The following is a 10,233-nucleotide window of genomic DNA, read 5'->3' as shown; positions in this document are numbered from 1 at the left end:
TCAACCATCAAGTAAAAAATAGATGTCATATTCAGGATTTGTCATCATATTAACAAATACTTCACGGTGTGTGTATGGGGGACCTTTATGACAAAAAAATGAGCATCGCCAAAACTTTCACGACGTGAAAATATAGCTCTTAAGCTTTCATTTCGTGACTATTTGAAAAAAAAATCTACCGAGGGGTCTCGAACAACTTTTTTTTCTCCCTGAAACGGATCTTTGTAGTTGGAAGACCAACGATTATTCTTTATCGCGTCCCATTTAAAATGAGATTCCTGGATTTTTTTATTCCAATAATCGTATATAAACTCAGGGGTACCGAAATTACCAAGTTATAGTCTAAATTAATAGTTTGTTGGAGCTCAAGCGTCAAAGTGCATGACGAAGCCGAACTCGATATATTTATGTTATCCCCTGCAAACAGCTAAGAAAGGCTTGGATGGAGATTATGCTCTGCATCGTCATCTTATGCACATATACACCCAATTCTTTCCCAAATATATACCAAAATTGAAACTTTGGTGGTAAATTTGATGGTAAAATAATGGTAACTTGGCTTAGAAACCTCGCAGTTAATAACTGTGGAAGTGCTGATTGAACACTCAACTGTGAGGCGGCAATGTCTTAGTGGGGAATGTAATGCCAAAACGAAAAAGGAGAAGTAATGTAGATACACATAATTCACTTTTTACACTTGTTTTTCTGTCGTATTTTTGATTGTGTAACTTCAATTTATCACTAAAAACTATCCAACATGCTCATAGAAATCGTTAATACCTCATTCAAATAGAAATCAGATTTCAATTGATATACGGTAAACAGATGAGTGCAAAAATGAGTCATGCTAAGTGCACAATAAAGGCAAAAATGGAAGTAAATATCTAGCTTTTAGTTTAAAATAAAATCTCTTCTGATTTCAACAAATAGTGACATGGGTATAAAAAAATTTAAAAATATGTACTGTATTTTGTTCTAGAGATCATATCGCTGCGATGCATAGTTGATAAGAACGAGTGATTCATCCAGACAAGCAAATTCATTTTACTACAAATGTTGTGGCAAACATGCAACTTTCTATGATATTGCACTGCGTGAGCTTGGAGAAATACTCATTCGAAACGAAATTCAACTCGAAATTCATTACCAATTTAAAAATTAGTCCATTTTCCAATGTGTTGTCGCATTATTGCTATTTTGCTTTTGGCAATCACTTTCAATAACGTTCAATTATTTGGTCAAGCCGAATACCACCAACATAAAACACAAACACAAAACCTGGACGATCAGAACCAGGGTAGTTTTAGAAGTTTTTGGAGAAGAGTTTGAATTTTTAGACACAAAAATCGTGCTGAAGGGATGACTCTAATAAAATCTATATTGCCTAAGAGTTCAGAAAAGTTAACCAGTAAACGAGAATCAATCTCCTGCCCTATGCATCAAATGCATCTTCTTCTGAAAAGACACTTATTTTCATGACTCTTGGTTCAACCACCAGACTTTGAAGTAATCGATGAGCTTTACTTTTATTCATCTATCTAGTCGAAAAAATCTAACTCAACAATGATCAGAAGCGTAATTTAGAAAAACTTTACTAATTATTAAGCTCCGTTGATATTTATAAAAACTCCATAGAATAAAATGTATTCCTTACTTTCAAAACCAAAAATATCTTTATAAAACCATCCCACATAGAAATGCCGAGGAAATGTCCAACCTAAACATTTCCTAGACCGAACCGGGAATACATGGTCTTGGCATGCTTATCTCGGTAGGTTAAAATAGTTTTATATTATCTTGGAAATGTTATAAAAAATCATTAGGTTTTCAGAAATCGTTATGTCTTGAATGTCGGAATCCTGTCGTTTTTTGAGCTCAAACAATCAATTTGAAATTTCTCAATTATCTGGAATAATTTCTACGAATTTCGCTAATTTTCATTTAAATCCAAAAAGTATAAAATTGAAACTAAACAAACACTGTTAAAAATATTAGTGGGTTCAACCCTTGCGAAGCAGTATGTTTGCTAGCCAAATATTGAACTTAATAATTTTGGCTCCGTCATGCTTTTCCATATTTGAGCCTTGTAAATTAGGTTCAAAATAAAAGAGCATGAAGAATATTCATTCCTTGCATTTAATTCATGAAAAATAGTTTAAAAAAAATAAATGACGAGTCAACTCGTGAGGGACTCGTGACTGGCAGCTGGTATTAGATTAGAATGCAGGTTTCATTTGGAAAGGAAAAAAAAGTTGTTCGGGACCCCCCGGTAGATTTTTTTTTAAATACCCAGGAAATGAAAGATAAGAAGCTATATTTTCACGTAGTTGAAATTTTTGCCATGCTCATTTTTTTGTGATAATATTGTTCTACTGAACACCCCGTGTACTTTGTCTTCCAAAATAATTTGATAATCGGCAGTCTTCACTTTGCCCTTAACTGCCTTAATAGGATCATGGCCATGTCAAGATATAGCACCTCACACAATTGCTGAGTCACCAAGACTACTCTTGGCGGAAGGAAGAATGTTACAGTTAGAAATTAGTATGTTGATGTCGACATCATACGGATTAAAATTTCACCAAGTAAGCAAAAATACAAAATTCAAACTAGCAGTAATAACATTTAGTGTAAGGTGGCGATACAATCGTTTGCGCTCCAAGACCCCTTGTTTAGTACAGACAAGCACACAAGCACAAGAATCACCGAGAGCAGCAGAAAAGCGGAAATTCGCACAGCACAAAGCCACTATCAATCGTAGTCAAACCACCATCGCCATCAGTCAGCAGAAGCGAAAGTTGGTGAAAATCAACGTGGCCGTGTCGAACGATCTGCTAATTTGCGAATCACACGCTGACAACGGAGGAATTACTCAGTGCACGCTCCTACATAAGAATCAAATCAGTTACCATCATAAAGTAAGTGTTAAATCTATCAAGCCGACCCAAGTGATAAAACTAATGCCTAAATGCACATAGGAACGATTATAACGCTTCGGATGGTCAAGCAGCGAGAAAAACTCTGATCCCGAGCCCACCACTGGACCGATAATCACACCATCAGTGTGAACGGTCAAAACGCGTAAGTAAAAGATGAAGCGGCACAATGAATTTCCTATCTAACCGCCTAACTCATAGGATATCGCGAAAGCGCATGGTCGGTGATCGCAGCATCGGGCAACGAAAACTGAAAACGGGTGAGTGATTAGAATCCATTCTGGTGAGGCCGACAGCTAATGGGGCTGGCCCAATAGGGCTCTTTGTTTCGATTATTCTCCAAACAGGCTTAATAGTCAGACGACTCGCGTCATTGTTGACCTTGAACTTGAATCAGGGACGTGTGCATGTGTGCGATGGTGGACCATCACGGTGGAATAATTTGGATGTGATGCGGTGCGTGGTGCAAGACCAATAGTGAGGAGTGAGCCGTGAGATCTATACATCGGCGACGACAACGGTGTGAGCAGAAGGACTGGAGCTGTGCTTGTGTGCGACGCGGAGTCAGTGAAACTGAATGGGAATATTTTCCAATAAGAATGAGCGCCGCTGGCGACGAAGAAAGCATGCATGCTAGAGAGATAGCTCAACGGGCCCGTGAGTAAAAGTACATAACCATAAGATGAACCTAGGTTAAGAAGAAGATTTTTGGTAAAGAAACTGCTTGTATAGAATTAAGATCAAACACGAATGGATATATAAAGAGCTTTGCTATGAATGAAAGTTTTTCTCACTGATTCATCGATGATCTGTTGTTGTGAAGCGCTCAGTGGAATTTTAGATTCTTTCTGAGTTAATCGGGTTTCCTGGACGTTGTCCACCCAATCTAGGAAGTCCTATTGGAACAAGGAAGACAAGGAGACACTCTATATCATAATCCTCTTCCGGTGAGCGCTAAACGTATACTCGTCCAGTTGTTGGAACAAGTGTGAGTGATGATTCATCAGACCACACGACCTGCTGCCATTGATGGCACGCCATCTTACACTTGGTCGATCCTCCGTGACCACAGAGCGCCTTCTCTTCCTGTACCGGTCGTATCATTATCGACCACCATCTCAATCGGGTTGTCGTCCGACATTCTGGCTACATGCCCGGCCGACCGTAACCGCCAAAATTTCACCCTGTGGGTAGTTTTCCTAACAGTTACAACTCGTGGTTCATTGGCTTCCACCACGTATTGTCTTCCATCTGCACCCCGCCATGGAAGGTCCGCAACACCTTCCATTCGAAAACTCCAAGGGCGCGGCCATAAAAATCGACCAGTCTAATGAGCGTTTTGTAGATAATCAACTTCGTGCGGCGGCGAAATCTACTCGACAGGAGAGTCCAAAAGCATCTCCATGAAAAACCTTGAACTTTGATACTCATTCTAATATGGTTTCGAACACTTCCCCCGGGACACCTGGAACCAGGTCATGACAGCTGCTGGTTCTCAAATGCATTTAGAAGTATTGCCTCGAAAAATCTTGAAGTTTGATACCCGTATTGATAGGGTTCTGAACGTTTTTGAAATTAACCACTTCCCCCGAGGCACCTGGAACCTACTACAGGGCGGTCAGGGCAACTGATCGTCCTGAATATGCTTCCTGAAGCATCTCCATGAAAAATATTGAATTTAGATGCCAATATGGTACCGGATAATATATACGTGATTGGTAGGATATACTTACATAATTGACCATACACAGATAGAAAAATCCACTGAAATATACGCTAAAAATCATGCACATAAATGGAACGCCATTATTAGCGTAATTCCACACGGGATATAGCCTGAATGTATACAATATTTGACGTGATTCGTCAATATTGCATACAAGTTGAAACAAATCTTGTTAGGAAGAGGACCAATAACGTAGAATAACGTAAATTTCCGTATGTCAAGTTTTACGCGCTGTTTACTTTTCATTATTTTTTTCTGTGTAGTATCCGGAAACAGGTTTACTGAAATGACCATATCTCGGATGTTTTTCAACGGATCTTAACGCAAACCGACCGCATTCAATTTTTAATAAGATCTAGTTTCTAGGAAAATAGTGTTTATTAACTTTAAAAAAATGATGTCAGAATTGCGTACTTTATGTAAAACCAATTCAATAAAAATTCCGCGGAAAAAAAAATAAAATTTCGTTTCGTTTCGTAAAATTTCGAATTAAATGACCCTTGATTTCGTATCGTTTCGAAGTATCGAAAGTAAATCTATGTTTCGTTTCGTTTCGAATCAACATAGACATTTTAAATTTCGTTTCGTTTCGTTTCGTTAAGAAAAAGTGTGTTATCGCATACCCTTACTCAGAACTAGGAGACACCTTCAGAGGGCACGGTCTGAAATGGTCAGAGAGGAGCGAAAGATAGTTTTCCGGGAAGCTAGAGTGGCTTTCAAACGGGCGATCCAAATCAGCAAGTCCAACTGCTTCAAGGAGTTGTGCCGGGAAGCTGACGCTGATCCTTGGGGTAACGCTTATCGAGTCGTGACAAAGAAGATCAGGCCCAAGCAGCACAAGTCAAGTGAAACTGGTTGCAGCAACCTAATTGTGACTGAATCCGGTCACATATAAGTTACTGCGATCTTTGTGCAACATGTGTGCTACTCGAGGGGGTCCTGCGACGCCAGCCGAAATGTGTCCGGACAAGCTGAAGATCATCGTGGACGGCCTTTTCCCGCAGCATGGTTCTACGACGTGGCCGCGTATGCCGTACGAAGATGAAGACCGAGTATCCGCTGCAGGTATACAAGTCTCCAATGACGAGCTATTATCAGTGGCAAAAGGTTTGAAGATGAAGAAAGCTCCGGGTCCGGATGGCTCTAAAATTCGCGATTTTGGCGTTCCCGGACCTGTTCCGGATGGTGCAGCAGAAGTGTTTAGTAGATGGTAATTTTTCGGATACATGGATCCAGAAGCTGGTGCTGCTGCTGAAACCAAGAAAAACGCCGGGGAGTCCAGCATCGTATAGGCCCATATGTCTGCTGGATACACTGGGGAAGCTTCTGGAAAGGGTTATCCTTAATATGCTTACACAGTTCACGGAGGGTGAGACTGGTTTATCGGAAAAACAGTTCGGATTCCGTAAAGGCAGATCGACTGTGGATGCAATCAGGACAGTCATTGAAGATGCAGAGAAGGCGAGGAAGAAAAAGAGAAGCGGCAATCGGTTCTGCGCGGTAGTGACGATTGACGTCAAAAACGCGTTCAATAGTGCCAGGTGGGAGGCCATCGCCGCAGCGCTGCATGGAATGGGAATCCCCGACTTCCTGTGTAAGATCCTTAGGAGCTACTTCCTGAACCGGATTCTGATTTACGACACGAGCTCGGGGCAGAAATCGATCAGGGTTACGGCGGGCGTTTCACAAGGGTCCATACTAGGCCTGACGTTATGGAATGTGATGTCGTCCTAACGATAACCGGTGAGTCCCTGGAGGAGGTGGAAATGCTGGTGGCGGAAGTGACCGACGTAGTAGAAACCTGGAAGAATGGAGTCAACCTGCAGCTGGCTCATCACAAAAAGGAAGTGATGCTGGTCAGTAACTGCAAAGTAATCCAGCGGATGCAGATTACCATCGGAGGGCACGACATCCCGTCGGTGCGGACTCTGAGACATCTAGGTGTGATGATTGATGACCGGTTGAACTTCAATACCCACGTGGACTATTCCTGTGAAAAGGCGGCTAAAATGATCAGTACGTTAGCAAGGGTCATGCCGAACGTTGGCGGTCCGAAACTTGCGACAGTATTAACCTGGATACAAAGGTACGGAGTTCCAGCCTGGGGAGCTACGCTCAAGACGAAACGTAACCGGAGGAAGCTGAATAGCGTATTTCGTCTAATGGCCATTCGAGTCGCGAGTGCGTACCGAACTATTTCGTCGTAGGCAGTTTGCGTTTTCGCAGGGATGATTCCAGTTTGCATAACCCTAGCAGAGGATATCGAGTGCTACCAACGGAGGGATACCAGAAATGCGAGGAAGGCGGTGAGACTGGACTCTATGGTGAAGTGGCAGCAGCAGTGGGACAATGCGGATAATGGAAGGTGGACCGATCGGCTCATCCCCAATGTCGACGTGGGTGAACAGGGAGCATAGTGAGGTACACTTTTACCTTACACAGTTCCTGCCCGGACACGGTTGTTTCCGCCAATATTTGCACCGGTGTGGCCATGCGTCATCGCCATTCTGCCAGACGTGTATTAACGTGGAGGAGACTCCAGAGCACGTGATATTCAACAGCCCGAGGTTTGCGGAGGCACGTAGAAGAATGCCTGCCATAAGGGCGGACAACATCGCAAAGCGAATGTGTTGCGATGCAGGTACGTGGCATGCGGTAACCAGAGTCGTGACGCAAATAATATCAGAGCTGCAGCGTCGATGGAGAAGGGACCAGCAAGTAAGCGTCGGTTTGGAGGGAAATCCAGCACAGTGAGCAGTGTTTGGACTCGAGTCGTCGGGACGCCATTTAACCGGAAGTCGTCTGCCAACCGGAATCGTCTGACCGACCTCGGCACTCGAACCTCAAACCTGCCGAAGAAAGAAGAAGGAAGTGCTTCGGGTATGTATGGCACCACCAGTGCGGACGTCATCCACTACCGGAACTGTCGGACCACCTCTGCAACCCGAAGACGAAGTCGGCGCAATGCGCGAAAGCGTCCCCTGCAATAGCCGCCGGTAGTTGGGGCACCATCGGTGCGGAAGTTTCCTTCACCGGAACTGGTGGACCACCCTCGACGCCGGGGGAAGTCAGAAAGATTCGAGTGAGGAAGTTTGTGGAACGACCGCCTAGGGATCGAGACAACGTAGCAGTGGATCTCAGCAAGCCAGACGGGGAACTTGCCTAAGCTAGGGGCCGGAATTTGAGAAGAAATGCATGAGCACAGCCTCCCCCCGAAGTTGTCGCAGCATCCCGTGGTCCCGGGGGGATGGAGGCAAGGAGGACAAGGGATCCGGTTTATCCGGGAGACACAGTTTAGCAGGTCGGGAGGAGCCCATCCCTGTTCGCCTTCGAGCATAGTGTGGATGCTCGAGGTGTCTGTCGCGCAGATTTTTCCAAAGCCTTAAACCCTTGTAAAAAAAACATGTGCTCAGTTCGTCGAGCTGAGTCGATTGGTATATAACACTATGGGTTTTCGAGGCTTCTATAAAAAGTTCGTTTTTGGAGTGAAATGATAGCCTTTCGTTCGGTATAACTTTGTTGTACGAGAAAGGCAAAAACGTGAACAGTTTATTTCGGGTTTTTCTCAATAGCTAGAATCTCCGAGACTGTTGCTTTTATGGGCAGTATAGCCTCTACGTACACATAGTGTACGAGAGAGTCAAAAATAAGGATACCAGTGACGACTATCATGACCAATACCAAGCATGCTTCTGAAAGTAATATTTCCTACTTTTCTTACATTCTGTTGTATTGCCTTATTCAATACACAAAAAGACATAACCAGCATTACGTGGATACATCTCGGCTGTTTCTTACATCCTGAACAATAAAGTTTCTCAACTGTCAATTACGCTCCAATTATTCCGGAATCAAATTGTTGTTATCGCAGCTTCGAGTGTTGTCCGCAGCAATCTCGAATGAACGCCATATAGACAATTGCACTGCTCTTTCCATCTTGGAAATGGGCTGGTCCTGATTTGTTCCCTGGTTGGATGGCAAGCGTTCTTTCTCCCAGAGCCCAAATCCAAGAGTCTGCTTTTGGCAAAAATGCATTTTCGGCTCAATTCTAAATTGAAGCACCAATCCGGAAAAGTCCTTCTTTATCTCCGGTAAAACTCAATACTCAGACCCAGTCCAAATAGCCACTCTTCGGATCGTTTCAATGTGTGTATGGCAGGGCTGTGTGCTCGTGTGAGGGAGCTTCGCGTGTCTAACCCAGAATCTGGGAAATTTCCCGGACGCCATGGGATAAACTTTTCTAATAAAAGGATTTTGAATGACATTTGTGTCACGTTGCGTTTTTCGGACGAAAGGCAGCGCACAGACTGGACTTTGGATTCGAACTCGTTCTTTGATAGCATTTTGTGCTGCTCAAGAGTGGGTGACTCGGTGCGCGGTGGGACTGCAGAGAAAAGCGGCAGTGAGTAGCTGCAATCGAAAATTCTATTACCACTTTTTTGATGGTTCCAAGTCCTGTGTTTGTCGATCATGTGTAGTTCCAGTGTGGGATTGAATAGGGCACAAACGTATGGCATCCCGTTTTTGCATGTAGAGTCAGCCTTTTCACTAACATTCGTTCACACAACGAAAGAAGAAGGCTTAATGTGCTTTTGATAAATGCACAGAACGCTTTTGCATCGTTCCGATTCGATGCATGGAGTAAGGGCTTCATGGCGAGCTCCACATAGGGACGAACCGGTCGCTTTAGAATGCCACCTTCCACAGCTTCAAATGGAACATCGATAAGTGAGCAGTAAAAAAGCGCAGAAGTTGATTCCAAGTTGGCATCGATGTTTCAATACTAAATGTGTAGCATTTTAGAGTTTGGCTGTGAACATTAGAAGTCAAACTGAGACACGTTGCAAAATATCTTAATAGCACGCAGACTACTTATAATGATAATAACAATTATTGTAGATGAAGATGATGTGATAATAAGACCATTACCATTGGTAGTAGTAATTACCTGTTGGATAATTTGTTGCCCTTTATCGAACAAAACTTATTAATTTGTTAAATAGGTGGTGGAACTAAACTATGCTGCAATTAAAATGTACTAGTGATCAATAAACGTGAGCTAATTTCAATAAAGTTTCTGAATTAAGTCTACTGGGTGAAAAGTCAGAGTGTGAGTCACCTTTTTACATTATACATGGATTTCCAAATGCCGCCTGCCGGGGTGCTTTCCGGTGACGATCAGGAGATTGTCATCTGCATATACTAAAACAAACACCCTTTCGGAAGTACTAGGAAGACGCCGATCATTGCCACTGGGAATAACGTCAGACAGCGATCACCGATCGTTGCGGTTTGCCAGTTTCCTCCTGCACTACTTTGGATCTATCGTTTTCCACCAGTACCTGACACAAAAGTCCATCCAAAAAGCTCCGCCAGCTGTTCCCAGTGAAGTCCCATTTCTTAAGCTTTTCCAAGACCACCAGAGCTAATGCCCGTTGTATTGATATAATTGTGATATAATATTGTTATGACTAGCTCGTCGGCATGCCACGCATTCGGTTACAATAGCAAAATCGTATTCAACTGATTCTGTTGAAAACCATAGCAGACGTAACATACAATTGTAAATTT

The 10,233-nt window shown here is 43.0% G+C and overlaps 1 long non-coding RNA gene across 1 annotated transcript; it reads left to right on the top strand.

Annotated features, from left to right (window-relative positions):
* Positions 1-2,729: 2,729 nt before the first annotated feature.
* Positions 2,730-3,719, top strand: LOC134215443 (uncharacterized). Its single transcript, XR_009980163.1, has 4 exons — positions 2,730-2,918; positions 2,979-3,081; positions 3,138-3,196; positions 3,254-3,719. It is a non-coding gene; the product is annotated as an uncharacterized LOC134215443 (long non-coding RNA).
* The last annotated feature ends 6,514 nt before the right edge of the window (positions 3,720-10,233 follow it).

This window comes from Armigeres subalbatus, chromosome 2 (assembly GCF_024139115.2).
Source record: "Armigeres subalbatus isolate Guangzhou_Male chromosome 2, GZ_Asu_2, whole genome shotgun sequence".
Taxonomy (NCBI): Eukaryota; Metazoa; Arthropoda; class Insecta; order Diptera; family Culicidae; genus Armigeres; species Armigeres subalbatus.
Note: the sequence above shows the minus strand (reverse complement) of the source record. Positions and strands in the feature narration are given on the sequence as shown.